The following is a 17,732-nucleotide window of genomic DNA, read 5'->3' as shown; positions in this document are numbered from 1 at the left end:
TTATGCACTCCACCAAACCATAGGGTATCAGGAGCATCTCTCATCTCAGTATTTTTTCCCCATATAGTCCTCCTAGAATTTCAGACTCATTCAGAATAAACTAAGGACTAGAGCCAAGCAGGGAAAATTCTTGATATTCATCTGTTTTCGAAGGAGGAAGAAAGTGGCCCTTCTACATCTTTACACAGCAGTCCTGTTTTTACTGGGCCTATGTTACCCTACACTGCATAGAATTTTTGATTTTGGGGCTGAAATTAGACCTGCAAAATCCTGAAAGCCTGGGATGCATTGTGTCATTAAGAGCAAGAGAGAAATATCAAAAGCTAGCACACTTTGCACCAAATTAAAGGTTTCAAGTACAAAGATCTAGCAACAGAAGAGTTAATAAAAAAAAATAAAATAGTGTGTATGCACAACCCAGGGGTTGGAAATTAGTCATTAAAATAAGAAGTCCCCAGCCCTTGATACTGCTTTGGCTTTCTTTCCTTTTGATCTTAACGTGAAACAATTATAACATCAAAATGGTGTTATATTTCAGAACTTTTTAAAAATTGTAATGCCAGTATTCATAATAATTTTAATTTGCTTTTCAAACAATCTTTGAGAAGAAAAGCATATTAAAATTATCATAATAAATCCACTGGAGGATTATTGTTGCACTGAAATATCAAAGAATTTAGGATGCATTGAAGACTTATTGTCATACAAAACATTGAAGTGTTAATGATATTAGCCTGAAATTGGGTGTTCTTCCTTTGATTAGATGCTATACATCAGTCTGACAGTCTTAATACTTTCTAGTTAGATTGATAAATGAAATCAATTTTAAGTTACATTATTCAGTATGCCTGCTAGTTAATTTAAATTATTTCCTTATAAATGTTAAATGATAAGCTATAGATATGTAAGCACAGTACAACTGTTTCTTTTGCAGTGTGCATTGTATTACGAAATGGATTAAGAAATGGGTGCAACTTCCCCTCCCAACAGTGGAAAATTATGGGAGTTATTCTCCTCAGGTGATGTTCCTCCCTCTAAGAAATATTTCAGTTCAAAGTGATCAAGATATTTAATATTTGAATTAACTTACTGATCTAAGTAGCAGTAGTATTCGTACGCTTACAGCCAGGCATATGTAGACCATATATGCCTCGTTGATTGAGCATGTAGGACTTGCAAGTCCATGATTACTCTGAAAGTCTTTAAAACATGCACCTAAGCGTGCTTTTCAGCACAGATGTAAAAAGTTACGTACATTGTTGCTCCATGTTGTCTCTATTACCAGACGATGCAACACAAAACAACAGAAGAAAACTCTTTTGCTCACATGGCTAACAAAACAGCGGCATTCTGTGTCATTTAGATCTTGATGACCCTCAAAACTAAATTGTTGACCAGCAGCTTCATCTCATGCTTTTAATCACTCAAGACTCAAAACCACATCTGTTTTCAAAGATGAAGAGTTCTTGCTAATTCTCCATTTATGCTTACTAAAAAACCTAGCAAACTAAGCTTTATGTTGTAAATCATTAAGCAAAAGCAGAGCTATATTTTTCGTAAGAGCTATATGCAAATAAAAATCACTTAATCCATTCCAAATGACTTCATGCATACCAAACCTTGCAATGCAGGCATGAAAACATTCACGCCTAGGCACAAAGTATATGTACTGTATTGCATACAATACATGTAATGCAATTTTTCACTTACACATTAATGTAAGTCAATAAAAATCTTCCAACAGCTTCCTCAGTATTTTTCAGTTTTCAAATATACATTTAAATAACTATCCATCAAGAACCCACATATACCTAGATCAGACACTGCAATAATAAATGGAAAACTGACTCTCTGAAGAATTTAATTCATAGTACGCAAGATAACGCAAACAAAACTAAAAGCAATAACTAACAATAGGCATTATTTTTTCATCAAAAGCTGATTACAATCCCTCTAAGAAACCAGCATGACCTACATAGGTTTCATTGTCCTGTGCAAGGTATAGTGGAATTCATGACCTGGATTCAGATAGTGGCTTCACGACCTGCTTGGACATGGTATGGGGGGCAGAACTAAGCAAGCATGGGAGCTATCTGTAGCATCTATTAAGTCATACATAGAACACATGCTCAAAGTGTAAGTTTTTGAATGCAAATACGCATTGTCACTGCAAGACCCCACACGTTATTTGTGTTTTCAACACGTTTCTACATATGATGTTATGCCATGCAATTTGTAACAAAACGAAGAAAAGCTAGAATCAGGTGACGTCAAAGAACGCTTGCTGATTCACAAGGTTAATAAATTTACCATATCAGCATCTCGGCAGGTTAGTGAACTCTGATGCATTTTCTTTTCACTAATGGAATAGAATAACATGCTGACAGAACTGATTGAGAGTACTTAATTTTTTCCTCTTTCACAAGGATATTTAATGTGACTTTTACATGACCCAACTGAGAAACACAGTATGAAGTGAGACATTCTTTCCCTAAATAAACTATATATGACAGGAAAAAGAAAAAATAGTTTAGAAAGCAACACTCTATAAACTATTAGCTTTTTGCCATCAGCCTTTGAAATTCCTATTCAACAGCGGACTAGTAACATGAAAGGAAAGAAGGTAGGCAATTCCATATTCAAAATTAAATCTGTAAGTAAACTAAGGAGGATCCAAAATTTCAGATTCATAAATTTTATGAAGTTCAATTCTCTAACCCAAAAACAGACGAGGTGTCTAAGGCACTGTTACTAAGGTATGAACATTCTAGGAGTTTTCCACCCCAAAGACAGAATTGCAGTCCTGCCACATGCACTACTGCAGATCCTGTCTGCTACAAAGACCATGCCACAGTGGTATTAAATAGAACATGACAACAGCTAATGTTTGCATACATCAAGAGCCCACAGGAGACGCCTTTGACTTCTACCAAGATTATGAACAACGCACATTTCTTTGAACAGAATGACCAGCACAGTATTCTTATCTGTACAAGCAGACAGCAGCAGCAAGATGACAACCAGGAATAACCAGGAGAAAATTCAAAACAGCCTCACAGAGAAGCTACCTCCCAGCTCTGTGTTACTTTCATTAAGATATGTCACAGACCAAGGCACCTTTTTTTTTTCCCCACAAGATGCTGTTCACAAAAGTATTCCATAAGTAAGATTCCATTGAAATGATTGCATGAAGAATTTGAATATACTGTAATTACAGTAGAAAATTAGACATTTGACAGTACTGAGCAAATGAAGTGTTTAAATTCTCTTATACATAATATTTACAAATATTTTTTTAATAGACCAGTATTACTCTGCCCTTCTACGTAGGGCAAAAAATAAACACTTTGGTATAGCAACCTCTCATAGTATGCCTGCTCAACTCTGCAGCATATTAACTACAGTCCTTTCTTTTAAAGTTAATTTAATTTTTATTATTATCACTCTGATATCCATCATTAAATGCAACTTACAGAAGTTAAAATAATCTGCCTAAATTAACATTAATATTGCTTTAATGTTGGTTAAAAGAAACCAACCCTCATTAAGGAAAAAAAGGATGCATCCTCATTCATTTGGAGCATCTTCAGAGCTAATTTCAGTAGAACACATGCTTTATTGTTACCTGTTTTACTTAATTCCATGTAAACCCAGGGAAAAGGGGAAATATGGATATTCCCTTGATCTCATTTTATGTAACACTATGTAAAAAGGTCTCTCTATTGGAATACATTTACTGTCAGCCACTGAGCTGCCCATTGCACTTTGCAGCTATTTGAATAGGACCAATTTTAGATCTATTTATTTTACTGTTCTAATATTGAGATGAAAGAAGAGTCAGTTAAAAAGCCTACTGTTCGAAAATTAATGTTTTGTGATGCTAGGTGAATAAAAGAGACAGAATGCAACTCGCTTCAGAAGGCGGTTACTGGGTAACTGGTTACTCTAATTCTCGCTCTCAAATAAAGTGGTTCTCACAAATGCTTCAAAATAAAACACACCTTTTAAATGAGAGTCTAGTGGCTTATTCCAGTGTTTGAATGTATACATGCATGTGAAAAACTTCTTTTAGCATTAATAAAAAGTATAAATACATTAAAAGAAAGTGTGCGTATTTCCCTTTATTTTCAGAACAATAATAATTTCCCCTTATAGTTCAGAATATGTATATATAAAATATGTGTATACAGCATGCTTATATATGTATCAAGTTATATCACACAATAAAATAACCATCTTAATTTCTACGGACATCAGATCTATTTCAGATGCCATTTATGACACTGGAAGTCATTACTTAAGTCACTCCCAAGTTACAGCACTGTTACTTCAGCAAATATGGAGCTCTTCCCTTTAAAAAAGATAACCAAGAGGACATGACAAAGCTATAATTTAGTACACGCCCAAATGTACACAAAACTGGGTTCTTTAAAAGGCAGAGCAGGATGGCATAATCAATATCACACTAGATTACGAGACAAAACATCTTTTCTTGGTGTTGTGTTTGTTACTTCCTTTTTTGATTGCATGCTCATCCATCAGCCTGCTGGATGACAATACACAAGTTAATTCACCTTTCTGTACTGTAAGTACCTATTTGTAGAATAGAGATATCTATGCTGCCTTCTATTGTAAAGCATTGGCAGGTCCACTGATAGATACTCTCTCAAAAATGGGTCTCACCTAAGAAATAAAGTGTTTCCATGCTAAGATTTTCTCAGATGTAGACATTTTGTTGTTATTGCAATGCCTTAGCTTTCCTACTCCTGTAGTTACTTAATTAGAACATAACCAAGATAAATGGAGAACACCTGAGGACACTGTATATAGTAAGAGAGTGTCATATGTCACTATATATATAGTGACAGAGAAAGATTCCACAGAACATTTCAACAAATATTTAAAATGTGGCCACGTGCGTATCTGCAAATTCAGTTTTCATTCTTCTGTTACTGGAATCCTTATACCGACGGAATAAAGTAGACAGTAACTGCAGTATCATCGTGCACTAGCTCTGAACTTTTCTTCCACTTACAGAAAAGGTGTTTACTGCCATCTTCAGGAGTACCTGTTTGTCTTAACTTACATTGTTCTTTAAAGTATGGATAGAGTTATTACTGAAGATGGAGTGAATCAAGCGTCCTCCACCAAAGGGACAATAAAAACAAAGCGAACTATGCCTTTTTTTCCACTTGATAACTAGACCTGTGTGAAGCATTTCCGATATAAAAACAAGCTCAAACTTCATGGAATTACACCAAAGATTTGAAGACCTCAAAACATTTGTTTCATTTTAGAATCAATTATACAGACACTATTATTTCTAATACAGTCAAAATACAGGAATGTCAGAAACCTCATAAAGAAAAGAGCATGGACTCCAGCACAGCACTTATTTCTTAAGCGAGCCTGAACTCTAGATTTGCCTTTTTTTTTTTTTAAGACAATAAAACTTTGAACTTATACACACAACAGAATCCTACCCTGATGAATTTTCTGACAGAAATTTAATCCACAAACTTGACAAAAAAGAAAATTTGGATACTTTCATTTTACATATGCAATATGAAATATTTCTGCTGCACTAAAAAGAACAAACAAAAATCACTAAAGAGAGCAACTTATGCCATACAAGGTGGAAGTAAACTATTATACAAGATTGCACCACATCTTTTCCCAGTTAGCATTTATACCATACAAGGGTTATGGAGCACAGAAGGTGCGGAAAAATGGAGAATGAAGAATCCTTACTTAATTGCAAGCAGTATATCTTGCAAGAAAAATCAACAGAATGTTTTAGTAATGAAAAAAGAGCCGCAAGTGACTAAGAAAATAAATCAAAGTAGAGGAAGGATGTCCTATTATATTTTTAATAACTGCTAATAAGCTCAAACATAGAAGCTCCCCCAGGTCTCAATGTGAGAACAGCAGAATTCTAATTGATATGGCCAATGATTAATTTATACTGGCAGCTAAGTGTGTAATTATACTTACAATTATACGTTTCATTTTATGCATTCCAATTAACAAATTAGTCTCCAGAATTTGGAAACACTTTTATCATTTTTTACGACTTTTTCTGAATACTTTTAGAACTTTGGTGTCTAATATGGATGTCACCAATATAGGCATCAATAGCACAAGAGTGGGTTAATGAGGCATAAAATATTCAAGTAAATTTAGTTGAACAATAGCAACTGAAGACAATTGCCTGAGCAATTCCATACTGATGCACTCCATATTTGTAACAGCTCACTTAGGCAGAGCTAAAAGAGGCACAATTTCTTGCTATGTCAAGAACTACTGTAAAGGGTGGGCCAGGAACACAGATTCTTAAAATAAAAAATTTTTGAATTGAATAAAGAATTCTTGAAATAAAAAACCTAAGTAACTATGTTGATTATGAATCAGAGTTACTGGCTGCGCTTCTCATATAGGAGCTAATTTCAGGAGCCTGACAATCTATAGGACAGAAACTCTGGCTCCCAGGCTCACAAAAGATTCTCTGAGCTTTAACCAGAAAAAAAAAGTAAAAATCAATTAGCATGACCTTTTTTACATCACAGGTTATTATAGTTTATTCCTATCTTGTATCCATGTAACTTGCATATACCTAATTTATAATTTCCCAAATGATATCCAGATTTAAATGGAAAACAATTTACTACATCTCTGCTATAAATTTTATGGGCTCTTCCCAACTGCAAATTAGTTACAAATACGGACTCTAATTTAGCTCCAATTTTCAGCCTTTCCAAAGTAGACTTCCATTCATACTCAGGATTTCCATGTTATGTTTATACATAGGATGTAAAAATAAGTATATAATGCATTCAGTCCCCTTTATTTTTATACACTAAAATAAAAGACAGACTCCAACTTTGTCACTGTTGGAGACGTGCTCTCCAGAGGGTCACATTTCCTCCATTTCTTGAATAACTGTGACTGTTCGCTCTCTCCCTTTGACAATCTTCCAATTTTTTCAAAATCCTTTTACAGCAATTTAACTATTTAATAGGGATGTCACCAATACTGATATCAAACGTCCTCCCTTGCTGCAACTAAGTTTTCCCCTGCTTATACATTTAGCATCACGTGAGTCTTCTTTGTCAAAGTGTTACACCAAATATTCCTGTTGAATTTTTAAATATTGTTCAGAAAGTAGCTTGTAACCAAAGAAAGCCCCTTTTCATAACCAGTTTTCTTCTTTCCAGAAAAAAAATAATTACACTGAGCAGTAAGAAAACATTTTGTATTAGCACAGCTTACTAAATGGTCCAATTATTCTGCATAACTGCTTCATCTTTCTCATTTACCACACCATTTATTTTTGTCACCCGTAATATTTATCATAAAAATGTTGTAATTATTTCCAGTTTAACAATGAAAATATTCAGAGATGCTCTGCTGGTTTTGGCAGACAATGATGTTTCCCCACAGATACCTACTTCTGTGATCTCTTCTTAGTCAGTTCTTAGCGCATTTAATATGGGATGAAGTACCAGAGTAGTTTCAGCTTTATAAATTAGGAAATCATGTGGCATTTAGAATTTATGAAAATTTATGAAAGAGTTTTTAACCGTTAAATGATATCAGAATTGCAGTCCTTAACTCCATGGTGTTCATTAAAATGCCTTCTTTGCAACATCAAATACTGTTACTATCTCTAATATTCATTAGCTTAAAGGGTAGTTCTACAAAGATCTTAAAAACCCAATACCACTGACACTGGATCACCATAATTTTGAAAGCATTTAATTTTGCTGTCTCAAGTGACATTTAAACCAGATGTCTCCAAGTAGCTATGGTATCAAGAGCTGACAAATACAGTCTTTAATATGTGAACCTTGGACAAAAGCATCCATTTGATTCTTAAAATTGATAGATATTTTAAAGTCCTATTAAAAATACCTCCTTAATTATTTGTTCTTTCATGTTCTAGGGAGTGCTATCCTCTAACGGAATTTTAAATTTATCATATACAATTCTGTAAAGATATTGAATTCTTCTACAGGGACAATGCAAATTCTGAGAATCCCAACCCAAATTAATATACATAGAGAACACGTAGAATATCACAGCCTTAGTTAGTATGATGTACAAAAAACGAGGCATAAAGGTTACAGCATACTTCCCAGACCACAAAACTCGGAGAGGCAATATCTTCCATTCATAATCTCTGTGATATGATCCAGGCTACAAGAGCGTTATTCCAGACACAGGGTTGATGCTACCCAAGTGTAAACCCAGAGAAAACAGTGCTGCTGCCTGTGGGCCTGTGGGTCTCCCCTCTCCCTCACATCCCTGTATTGGCACTGGTCATGTTCCAGGTTCCAAGAGTATGACACACAAAAAAACCCCAGGGAATAATGTGTAGGTTTACATGCCTTTGGATCTTCCCTACTAAACCTGCCTCTGAATCTTGCAGTCTTGTTAAATTCCCACTTCTTTTGTTATGTAACAAGAAGCTATCCATTGTCATTTATTTTCTGTCCTTCATTCCTGGTGTGACAAGACCTTTTCTAAAGGATTCATATATATATATATATATGGAAACCATATTACTTTTTAGTAACTTGACTTGGAGCTTGTGAACCCTTGTAATTACTCTGTAAATGAAAGCACAATTTGACTGTACAAGCTAAACAGTTTTCTGGGAAATACACTTCGAATCTGGGGAAATTCTGACACCTTATGGCTGTTCCTGTATATGACCTATGATAAATCCTGAATAAGCACGGCCCCAGCATTAGCAGAAGCAAAATGACCAGCTTAAATGCTATTTGGATTCCTGTAAATTACTTACGCTCTCACACATTTTGCAGAGTCCCCCGATTGCTCAAGCAAAATTATCTCAGTGTCCTCCTGAAGATGGAAGTTTTATGATCCTTTCTATACCCCTTCTTGATTCCTCTATAACTGTCTTCATTCACTAACACACTAGATTCACTGGCAGCAATGATGAACTTATGTTAATTAGCATCTGTCTCATCACAGCCGTTCCAAATCAAGTCAGCAGGCATGGCAATTGGATCAATAGCACATGAGAACTAACCATATCTCTGCATAAGCATCTCTCACTAGTACTTTAAGTAATCATTGAGCATACTTTACTTATTCTAAAGTCAATTGTTAGCATGTGACCAACAAATATAGGATAGCAAAGACTTACCAGTTTTTCACCATGGAACTAAAGCAATGCTTCAGCTTATACTCACAATTCCAGTGTCCTTTTCTGTACCAACTTTTGCCTGATCTCACAGTGCTCATTGCACAGGACGCTGCTGTTGAGCAAAACTGCCAAAACTCCTCTGAAAGCTTCTGAGACTTTTTTCCACCATCAATTAGTTGCACAATTACCTGGGGAAAGGAAAAGTAATGAACAAAGGGTTAGTGAAACACATGCTCCATTTTCAAGAGAGTCAAAGATGTGCAGCTCCTCCCAGGAAAACTGGCATACGCTCAATCTTCATTTCAAAAAGGTTTGATTCGATTTGTATATGAATAAATGCAAAATAATGCATTTCACCTAACAATACATGAATACAGTCTCTTATATGCTAAAGGCCAATATATTAACCTCACAGCTTTCCAGAATGCCATATCATCCTCATTCCTCCCATTTCATGGTGACAATGGACTAAAAGCAGGTTGTTTGTAAACAATATGGATCATAAAAAAGTAAGCACTGAGAAAATGAAAGACATTCTAAGGAAAAGCTAAAACCTAGGCAAAAACAACCCAACTTTTTAATATCAGAAGGCATAGTTAATTTAAGCAGATGAAAGGATACTTCTACTTTATTTCCACCTACAAGAAAGCTAAAAAATTGAGAAAAAAATGCCATTGAACTACTTGAAATGTCATTTATAAAGTGCAATATAGCATTAAGGTAATTTATTTCTATAACACTATTTTTGACAGATACACTCTTTGGTCATCTGCGGTTGCAGTAAAAATAACATTGGTCTAACAACGAAGAATGGAGGGTATTCTAACATGTATGGCTCATTGTAACGGTACAACACTTTGGCATAATGTTGAAAGAAACAAGATGTTCATTTGAGTCCAGACTCCAATTTCTAAGAAAACATCCCGCCAAGACATTTCAGTGCCTGAAGGGCCCCCTCAGGCCCTCCTTTGCACTCCTGGAGCTGCACTCAGTGACTGACGAGGCTGCTCTGGCTAACTCCTGGCACAAATAAATGGTAACAGGCTGTCACCCCCAAATGTAACTAGGAGGGCTGTGAGATCACAGGAAGATGTCACAGTTGATCCATTATTACCACACTAATATGGGTAAGCAGTCCCACCTGCCTAGCACCTCCATGCACCCCGCACCCTGTCCATCCCAGCCTCTCCTCAGATTTCCCCATAAGCGAAAAGAGATTAAATCACAGAATACCAGTTTGGGAGGGACCTCAAGGATCATCTAGTCCAATCTTTCTTGGCAGAAACACAGTCTGGGCAAGATGGTCCTGACTCCAATTTCTAAGAATTTTGCTGTGGGGAAAACAAAAAAGGCCATGTTCTTGTCAGGTAATGGGATTTAAGAACAAGCCTGCAAAAAGAGAAACACCTGTTGATCTCAACTACCTCTCAGGCCTCTAATTCTGTCCATTCCCTCACCCTCTTGTCTAAATGAATGTCACTAGTCAGCTGTGTAATTCTACACAAAAGGTGTAATTCTAATTTAACAAACAAATGATATAAGCACAGAGGAAAATTATTTGTCACGAAAAATCACATGATTGGTATCTTTGCCTTGGGCTGTTCGTTTTTAAACACCTAATTGCGTGAAACACTAACTGTAAGCCAGTTTCCTCCCTGAGTGACCAGCGGATGGGCCTTCCCTGAGGAAAACTGTTCACGCACTGCTTTCTACAGCATTTTTCTCCGAGCTCCGCAATGTCTCACCCTCACCAGGATATTAATGCCAATATCCAGCAATTCTGTGGCAGAAGCCTGGCCCCAGAGAAAAGAAAATTTCCCTCTCCCAGGACGTGTAGGAAATCAAACACTAGTGAACAAGGACAAAGGTGCATCAAAATGGCACACGCACACTTATGGGTGCACCCTGACTAATAGCTTGGCAGCCACGCCACCACCTCAGGCTCTGCACGCCCTCACAGAGAGGGCTGCTCTACGCTGAGCACAGGTCTTTCTCTACACAATATGTTATTTTAAATTCTGACAAGTCCAACACCCTAGAAGTGCATCAGGATGGGTTTTGACTAACCTTGTAGTGTGTGGCTTGCCCATTTGTCATACCATCCTCTCATTTTCAGATAGCATTAAGAAGTTATTGGTAGCTGTTTGCTTTCTTCCCTTTCCCTCTTTTTTTCCTGATATGAAAAAGATGGCACCTAAGACCTGGGAAGAACCCATTTCTCTGACCTTTCTGGTAGAAGCAGTCAACATTTTGAAAGTAAAAAGAAGGAAAGCAGAAAGCTAGATAGGAGTATTAACTTCTTGTTTGGTTACAGGATACAAGTAACTCATCCATGGCTGAAGCCCTGTTTGCAGAGAGGGTTCCTCTGGGCCAGGTGTCCCGCCAAGACTTTTCAGTGCCTGAAGGGCCCCCTCAGGCCCTCCTTTGCACTCCTGGAGCTGCACTCAGTGGCTGACAAGGCTGCTCTGGCTAACTCCTGGCACAAATAAATGGTAACAGGCTGTCGCCCCCAAATGTAACTAGGAGGGCTGTGAGATCACAGGAAGATGTCACAGTTGATCCATTATTACCACACTAATATGGGTAAGCAGTCCCACCTGCCTAGCACCTCCATGCACCCCGCACCTTGGGCTTGCGTAAGTCCATCCCAGCCTCTCGTCAGACTCCCAGCACCCTGTCCATCTGAATCTTAAGTGTCCAATGTTGGGGAATCCATCGCTGCCCCTGGGGAGATTATTCCAATGGCTGATTGTTCTCACTGTGAAACTTTTTCTCCTTGTGTCCAACCAGACACAAGGGATACTAACTTGTACCCATTACCCTTAGTCTTTTCCATGTAACTCCTTGTAAAAAGGGAGTCTCCATCTTCTTTGTAGGCGCCCTTTAAATACTGAAACTTGCTGATAAGGTCTCCTATAGGCCTTCTTTTCTCAAGGCTGAGCAAACCCAGTTCTCTCACCCTCTCATCATATGTCAGGCTTCCCAGGCCTTTGATCATCATTGTGGCCCTTCTCTGGACCTTCTTCAGCCGGTTCACACCTTTTTTGTGTAGCAGTGACCAAAACTGAACACAGCATTCCAGGTGTGGTCTCACCAGTGCTGAGTAGAGTGGTTATCTCTGATGGTTATGCCCTTGTCCATGTAACCCAGCATCCCATTGGCTTTAATTGCAAACTTAATCAGTGTACACTTGAACCCATCACCCAGGTAATTTATGAAGATACTAAACAGCATTGGGCCCAGTATCAATCCTTAGGGGACCTCACTTGTGACAGGTTGCCAGTTTGAAAAGGAGGTATTTACCACCGCCCTCTGGGTGTGACCTGTCAGCCAGTTCCCCCACCCACTGCACAGACCACTTGTCTAGACGACAACACATGAGTTTCTCTAGGAGGAGGCTGTGGGTAACAGTTTCAAAAGCCTTGGAGAAATCCAGGTAAACCATGTCCACCTGCCACCCCCCATCAACCGAGCAGGTTACTTTGTTGTAGAAGGGGATCAGGTTTGTCAAGCACAGTTTGTCCTTAGTGAATCCATGCTGGCTTTAATCATTATTATACATAAATTAATTTAATTTATTTTATACAAATTAACATGCAGTAGGTCACAACACTCACTTTTCACTAAATTCCTAGTAGGGATTACAAACCACTTACCAGTCCCCCAAGAACACTACATATACCCTGTCTTTCCTCAGGATATGAGCTGACAGATTATGTCATCCAGGTGGCTATTGCCATTAGCTAGAATGTCTCCACTTGGCTCACCCAATTAAGTTAGGCTTTAATCTTATAAACCCCTCCACTGGAGGCTGTTGTGGCTTGAGCAAAGATGTGGTGGCTTGAGCAGGGTACTGGTCATGTTTAGGCTATGTTGGAGGGGGCTTCTTGAAAGGAGAAGGAATGATGTTTGTGCTTGCCTTTGTTAGACTCTTTCTGGCAACTTTGAAGCTATTACTCAGTTTCAAGAAAGTCTGTCAGAGGAACAGAGGCTTAAAATGCTGTTTTAGTGCAAATGCTGTGAAAACAGGTAGCTGGGGAGATGAAGAGAACTAAATGAGTGTCTTTACTGGGGGTGTGTGGATTATTCAAATGCAAAAGAAATAGTCAAGCGAGTAGGAGTTACAACTCCGCAGTGGTTTTCTGACAGAGAAGGAAGGATCTAAAAACTGGTCCTTGTTCCAATCTGGATGCAAACTGCAGTTCTTTAGCTGTGCTTTTGTAAATTCATACTTACTTAACTTTATCACCTAGCAGAAATGCATAGCTTGATTTTTATTCCACTGGAAAGGAAAGTACAATGTAGAGAACTTGGCGTTTTTTTTTTTTAATTGTGGGAGATGCATGCATAACATAATGAAACAGAATATTTAGTAAAATACAACGTTAATTATTCACTTGTCATTCAATTATTCATAGAGCAATTAATACAAACTAGAGTAATGATCCTAATTTTTAGGGTACAGTAAAGAAAAAAAAACAACACAAGAAGTTTGAGTTATGTTAAGCCTGATACTTCCATTGTTATTTATGATTTTTAAATGAAATATTGTAGATAGTACTGACTTATATTTGTTCATAATTCTAGCCTCAGATAGTTCTAAATCTAATGCTGGATGCAAAGAAAACCAAGTTGCATACATTCCTGGAAACTAGAAATAAAATATTGTTCTTCAGGCTTAGATGGATAAATCTTTTAATTATGTGTTTCATAAAGAAGTACAATCTCAACAAAGATTGATTAGTCTGCTAAATGCTGAAAGTTCTGGATATGATTGGTTCCTACAATATATTTTAGATCAATTTATACTTTTTGTTTCTCCACACTATTTAGTACATATCAATTTATTTTTTTAATAGCACTTTTCAGATATTCAGGACTCAATCTACCAGATATCATTGGCAAGAGGTTCTCTCTGCCCTTCACGTTTATCTGAAGAACTAGTCAGGCATGTAGGGATCTGCTAAAAAGGAACTCACACCAAAATTTATGGCAGTTCTGTATATGTTAGTATAGAATTGCGGTTTAGTTGAGTGTTAAGGGTTGGGTTTTTTTTTTCCTCCTGTGTTAGGTTCCAACTATTGTGTGCTGCTATATATTTTCTGATGGAACAAGAAATCATTAGTTATTACAAATTTTACTCAACATAATAAAGTATATATGTTAATCAGTTAGCCTCTTAGACCTTCCATTGCTTCATGCTTCTTTGTGATTCTGAGCTTGAAAAAAATAAATCTGAAATTGTTCTCCTGTATTATGCAGACTATGTAGAACCAAAATATTCCATCCTTTTTTGAGCATGCCAGTAGTGACATGTAACAAATGGCTGGTACAATTATTTAACCAAGCACTCTGAAGATTAAGATATTGTATTGCACTATTTGTATCTTTAGTGTTGCATATCTGCGGGTGCTCGAAGTCTTTGTAAGAACAGCTTGTTGTTCCCTTACAGAACAGCCTGTTTTCTTACCTCCGATCTATGAGATCAGTTTAAAAATATGCTTTGTTGTTAAAATATTTTCGGATACAGATTGTACCAGAAACTACTAAACTTAGCGAGGAACAGAAAAGTCTTTACTTGCCGTACAAAGTATGAAAGTACATCCTACCAAGACTTAAGCACCTTACTCAAAATGAAATTTGTGCTGTAGAGGCTGAAACAGATGGACCTTAAAACCAGTTATCAGCAAGTAATATTTTTATATTGGAACACTTTTCAGTAATCAGAAGTTGGCATATCTGGATAACATATGCCCCCCTTTACATTTCACTTTTTTTCGAAGCCTTTTTTCCTAGTCATTCTAGGTGAGACAGTTACCACTCAAGCCGCAAATGCAGTACCAAAGTTTTGCATTTCTTCCTGTTGCAGAAACTCCTCCACATGTGGGAAGGAAAGAACCATGACAGCCCATTTCATGAAACCAAAGTAAAAATTACGCTCGTGGCGTGGTCAGAGAACCTGCCTGCATGCCACAGCATGAGAAAACAGCAATGCATGTTAAGGCTGGTATTTATGTACCAGACCAAGACCCTACTTAGGCAATCGAAGTCAATTTGGGATTGTTTCACCCTTTCTACAGAAAGGTTTGTGCCACTCTTGGTGGAACCCAAACGTAATCTTGGCTCTTTGAAAGAAAATGAAGAGGATAAATGGAAAGCTTATGTTCCCTCAGGCAGACTACCATTGTTTCACACACTCAAACCAGACCCATTTCTCATAAAGTACAAAATGCAGAGCACCCCTTCTGCACGCTGAGAGACTACTTATTTAGAAGGAACGGTTTATTTAGCAATGTTCCCCTGGGGAGCAGGTAGCTAATGTTCAGACCTCTGAGCTCTTTGTGGTACCAAATTATCTTCTGTTAGTCCCTAGTGAGCATGTGTCAGTGAACCCAATATAAAAGCAGAGTTCAGCACTGTAGTTGTTTTTTGGAGGCAATCTTTAGAGAAAGATGTATTTGTCAGGTGGAACTCAGAAGGGGCAAAGAAGCAGCTGACTTCAGATGTATTTACTACTTGATGGTGAAGTACCCCGGGAGAGTCTGTTTTTCGCCCTGACATTTGAGTTTCTAGCTTGGAAGTTCTCTAGGATGCTACTGTGGAATTTGGATAATGAGGTGAAGTTGCTGTGCTCAAAGAGCAATTAAGACTGGCTTTGTTATCTCTTGTGCAACCCAGGGGAGTGAAGGCTTGTCTGGCTATCACAGGATATATAAATAACGGGGTAGTCTTGGGGAGCCAGGACAGCCCTGCTTTTGCCAGCAAAAACAGTAAAATCAAGATAACAGAGACTTTGTGAAGTTCTTTGTTTCCTTGAGAGGCTGCCATGCCTGATAATTGTCCTTTGCCTCATTGCCTGTGAAATGCATATTAAAGTTGACACCCCCTGCATATGCTAATGAGGGTTTTAGAGATCATGTTAAACATGTATGACTATACCACTCGTCTCTCCACCCAAATCATACTACACGTCACCTAGGGGAGGGAAACCTCGTAATTTTAGGGATAAAAGGATAGAGAAAATGACTGTTAAATTGGGAGAGAAGAAACTCGATACCTGACAGAGCAGTCGACGGGCTGCGTTCTCGTCCCCCACCCCAGGCAGGGACGCCTTTTTGGGTGAGCGCTGCGCCTTCCACCCTCTGGTGAATGTTACCCCGGGTTGTTGTACTATCATTATTTTTGCTAGAAATATTAACCTTAATTAATTAGCACTATTGTACTTAGTGAATTTATCAATGGCAATCTCGAATCTGCTACTATTGCTCTCAATAAAATGACTAATTTCGATTATTTGTGAATCTGACTCAGTGCAAGTCCTTTGCTGGGACTCTGATAGTAAATCAGTGCAAGTCCTGGGACTCTGACAGACAAATATCGAAACTACAGTCCTTTTAACACGACAGCTACCTTGCAGCTCATCCTAAGGAAATCATTGCTGTTAATAGGCAGCAAAGCGTCCTGTGTCCTCATACAGCATTTGCTTTCCCTCCTCTGGCAAAGAGATTGCAGCAAAAAAATAAAACCACATGCATGCACGAATGCATTATCACCTTACTCATCCTCACTGCCCCCATAAAATACATATCCCGTGTGGGCCGACTGGGATTCAGCTCTCAGGTGCTCTCTGATGACAAACAGTGCTGCGGTGGGTGCTGGCTGTTGTCCTATATCCAGCTGTTCACAAGTCTGCCGGCAGGCTCTTCACCACCTGTTTAGGCAGCAATTAAACTTCTTGCTGCTTTCTGGATTGCTTCCTTGAAGCCTTGGAGCTGGCAGAGGTAGGGGTGGGCTGCCTAGAAGGACTGCTGGTGCTTAGCTGGGTCAAGGCTCTTTGTGGCAGCAAGTCCATGCAACGCTACAGGCCTGGGGAAGAGTGGGTGGAAAGCTGCCTGGCAGAAAAGGACCTGGGGGTGCTGGTCAACAGAAAGCTGAATATGAGCCAGCAGTGTGTGCCCAGGTGGCCAAGAAGGCCAACGGCATCCTGGCGTGTATCAGGAATAGTGTGGCCGGCAGGACTTGGGAAGTGATCGTTCTCCTGTACTCGGCACTGGTGAGGCCGCACCTTGAATACTGTGTCTGGTTTTGGGCCCTTCACTACAAGAAACTGAGGTGCTGGAGCAGGTCCAGACAAGGGCAATGAAGCTGGTGAGGGGTCTGGAGAACAAGTCTTATAAGGAGTGGCTGAGGGAGCTGGGGTTGTTCAGCCTGAAGAAAAGGAAGCTGAGACGAGACTTTAGCACCCTCTACAACTACCTGAAAGGAGGTTGTAGAGGGGTGGGGGTCAGTCTCTTCTTCCAGGTACCAAGTGACAGGATAAAAGGAAATGGCCTCAAGTTGAGCCAGGGGAGGTTTAGGGTATTAGGAAAAGTCTCTTCACCGAAGGGTTTGTCAAGCATTGGAAGAGGCTGCCCAGGGAAGTGGTGGAGCCACCATCCCAGGAGCTATTTAAAAGACGTGTAGATGTGGTGCTGAGAGATACGGTTCAGTGGTGGACTTGGCAATGCTAGACGAATGGTTGGACTAAAGGATCTTAAAGGTCCCTTCCAACCTAAACGAC

The sequence above is a fragment of the Rissa tridactyla genome, chromosome 7 (genome assembly GCF_028500815.1).
Source record: "Rissa tridactyla isolate bRisTri1 chromosome 7, bRisTri1.patW.cur.20221130, whole genome shotgun sequence".
Taxonomy (NCBI): domain Eukaryota; kingdom Metazoa; phylum Chordata; class Aves; order Charadriiformes; family Laridae; genus Rissa; species Rissa tridactyla.
This window is presented reverse-complemented; position numbering follows the sequence as displayed.